This window comes from Gossypium hirsutum, chromosome D02 (genome assembly GCF_007990345.1).
Source record: "Gossypium hirsutum isolate 1008001.06 chromosome D02, Gossypium_hirsutum_v2.1, whole genome shotgun sequence".
NCBI classification, from domain to species: domain Eukaryota; kingdom Viridiplantae; phylum Streptophyta; class Magnoliopsida; order Malvales; family Malvaceae; genus Gossypium; species Gossypium hirsutum.
Window position 1 is genome coordinate 39,559,392 of NC_053438.1, and position 3,779 is coordinate 39,563,170.

General features: G+C 41.0%; 1 pseudogene; it reads left to right on the plus strand.

Annotated features, from left to right (window-relative positions):
- The first annotated feature begins 2,918 nt into the window (after nt 1–2,918).
- On the plus strand, nt 2,919–3,074 carry LOC121214914 (uncharacterized; annotated as a pseudogene).
- Nucleotides 3,075–3,779: the final 705 nt, after the last annotated feature.

Consider the following 3,779-nt stretch of genomic DNA (forward strand, 5'->3'; position numbering starts at 1 on the left):
ATTTATAGTTCGTGAGAGCATATCGATCTTCAGGTCAAATGAGCATATCGATTCATAGCTCGTATGAGCATACATGTACATGAATTGACGAATTATAGTTATATGAGCGAGCATGTTATGTATGAGCTATCCCGAGTATCCAACGGTACTCTAAATGGTTCAACGGGCAATGTTCTGTTACAAAATGATATGAGTTTGATACGAACTGGTACAGGTATACACATGAAATGCATAGAAATGATGTTATTGATATATAGATATATGAAATGGATGATACATGTATATGGAACTCTATTAATTGTTAAGCTCATCCAGGATTATTTGTTCATATATGTATTTACATGACTAATATTGTTGGTGTATATGTGCTTAGGCATTTGGCCAAAATATGTTGGGATATGTTTTATTACTTACCTATTACTTGATCAAATGGTAAGTTAAATCATATGTTATACGAACTTACTAAGCTCAAATGCTTACTCTGTGTTATTTTCCGTGTTTTATAGTGAGTTAGAAGTTCGTTTGGGTTAAATTTTGGTTATAATGGCATATAAAGGAATTTTGGCTAATGTTGGCTTATATGTTTAGTTGTTGGAATGATCATTTGTTTGGCTTGTGTTTTGGTATTTTGATGATGGTATTGGTTTGGTTTTGGCATGCAAATATTAGATTTAATATGGTTTATGGCTTGGTTAATGTGGTTGAAATATAGAAGATGAAATGATAGATGATTATGCATAATTTATATAACTTGTAACTTGATGAGAATTGGTACTTTGTTTGAATAGCTTAAATGACTATTGATGCTAATATTAGAATGACATTTTGGTACCAAATGGTTGTGTTTTGGTAAGTAAATTATTTGGTATATATTGGTGCAAATATGCATATAAGTTAGTTGATTTTTTGGTCAAATTGAATACATGGTTAGGTATGCTTATATATTGTCATTTGAGGTCCCTAAGGGCATATTGGTTGTATGATATTATACCATACGTATAAGACTTGTTTATTCTTGATTTGGATGCCTTGTAATGGCTTGCAAGTATGTGTGTAGGTACATGTCAATTTGGGTGAGAAAAATGGCTTGTAAAATGGCCTATTTTTGTCCACACGGGTAGAGACACGGGCGTGTGTCTCAACCGTGTGTGACACACGACCGTGTGTCTCCTGTAGCTTTAAAAGGGTTGCTAGTTAGGTTGTTACATGGCCTAGCACACGGCCTGGCACACAGGCGAGTGGCTTGGCCGTGTGACCCAAGTCAGCGAGTGATGTGGGCACAAACACGGCCGTGTGTCCCTACTTCGAATGCCCACACGGCCTGGCCACACAGCCATGTGACTCCTACAGTGTTAAAAATTTCAATGTTTTCTGAAAAATTCTCTAAGTTTCTGGTTTAGTCCCGACTTATTTCTAATGTGTATTTTGGGCCTCGAGGACTCGTATAAGGGACAATTTGCATGTTTTGAATTGGTTTTAATATGTTTAATGATATGTTATGAAATGTTTGAATTTTCTGTTCGTTTGAATTGTAAACTCCAGTAATGCATCGTAACCTTGTACCGGCAACGGATACAATCAGAGGTGTTACACGGTTAGCACTAGTCTGCTCGTTCTTACTGCCGACAATGTATTCCTGGCCTCAATTGGTCGGGTTGTTCCTCCGGCACTGTTACTTTAAAGAAATTAATGTGCTGAAAATAGGCATACGCTTGTATACATTAGCATGGGATAACATGATAGGATTTTGATCCTATTGTCATGGCCTTCGAGATCGGAGTAATGATTAACAGAGACAGTCAGGGATAGTCATATTTCATAGTCAGAGGTGAAATTCTTGGATTTATGAAAGATGAACAACTACGAAAACATTTGCCAAGGATGTTTCCATTAATCAAGAATGAAAGTTGGGGGCTCGAAAATGATCTGATATCGTCCTAGTGTCAACCATAAACGATGCCGACCAGGGATTGACGGATGTTGCTTTTAGGACTCTATCGACACCTTATGAGAAATTAGAGTCTTTGGGTTTTGGGGGGAGTATTGTTGCAATGATGAAACTTAAAGGAATTGACGTAAGGGCACTGCCAGAAGTGGAGCCTACGGCTTAACTTGACTCAACATAGGAAAATTTACCAAGTCCAGACATAGTAGGGACAGACTGTGAGCTCTTTCTTGATTCTATAGATGGTGGTGCATGGCCATTCTTAGTTGGTGGAGCGATTTGTCTAGTTAATTCCGTTAACGAATGAGACCTCAGTCTACTAACTAGGTACACGCAGGTAATCCTACGTAGCTAGCTTTTTAGAAGGACTATGGCCTTTTAAGCCATGGAAGTTTAAGGCAATAACAGGTCTGTGATGCCCTTCAATGTTCTATGCTGTACGTGCACTACAATAATGTCTTCAAAGAGTCTATAACCTTGGTCGACAGGCTCGAGTAATCTTTGAAATTTCATCGTGATGGGGATAGATCATTGCAATTGTTGGTTTTCAATGAGGAATTCCTACTAAGCATGAGTCATCAGCTCGCGCTGACCAAGTGCCTACCCTTTGAACACACCGCCTGTCGCTCCTACCGATTGAATGGTCCAGTAAAGTGTTTGTATCACGACGACGTGGGTTGTTCGCTGCCTGCATCATCGCGAGAAGTCCACTTAACCTTATCATTTAAAGGAAGGAGAAGTCAGGATGTGTGCTCACCCCTCGCCACCCCCGCATCTCAGATTTATCCTCGCCCTTAACCCATCGGGTGGGGTGAGATGTCAGGATCAACCTCTTCGAGGTAAAATACAAAAACCCCAGCACAAATCACGTTAAGAAATTGAAATGAAACAAGTGAAACGTCTTCTGTCACTACACAGTTCACAGTTTAGACACTTTCGTGACGATGTTCTTTTGTTGCAAAATATATGTAGCGACTCTCAAAAACGAATATCTTGGCTCTAGCATCGATGAAGAACGTAGCAAAATGCAATACTTGCTACGAATTATGGAATCCCATGAACCATTGAGTCTTTCAAAGCAAGATGCAGCCCAAGCCATTAGGTCGAGGGCACATCTGCCTAGGTGTCATGTGTTGTCGCCCCCATCCAAACCAGAGCCCTTAGGCCTCGATTGGACTGCGGGTGAAAATTGGCCTCCCGTGGGCTCACAGCCGGCGGTTGGCCTAAATTCAAGTCCTCAACGACGTCATCATAGGGACGATCGGTGGTAATATTCTAAGCAACCTCAATTGGAGTCATGTCCGTTCGTCGATTGAGACCCTTAAACCCTTTCAGCATCACAAGGATGGTGCTCGCGTCGCGACCTTAGGTCAGGCGGGATTACCCACTAAGTTTAAGCATATTAATAAGTGAAGGAAAGGAAACTTACCAGGATTCCCAAAATAACAATGAACGAACCGAGAAAAGCCTAGCTTGAGAATCAGGCACCCGAATTGTACTCTGAAAAAGTGTCTTTAGCAGCAGACCGGGCCTAAGTCCCTTTGAAAGGGGCATCGAAGAGAGTGAGAGCCCCATTATGCTCGGAGACTGTCGCACTATAAGGCATTGTCTACTAGTTGGGTTGTTTGGGAATACAGCCTTAATCGGGCGGTAAATTTCATCCAAGGCTAAATACGGGTGAGAGACCGATAGCGAACAAGTACTGCAAGGGAAATATGAAAAGGAATTTTGAAAAGGGAGTCAAAGAGTGCTTGAAATGCACCCCATTCGAGTGTGGAACAGCAAGAGTCAGTCAACCAATCGGCTCGAGGTGTGGACCGACGAAGGTTGTGGT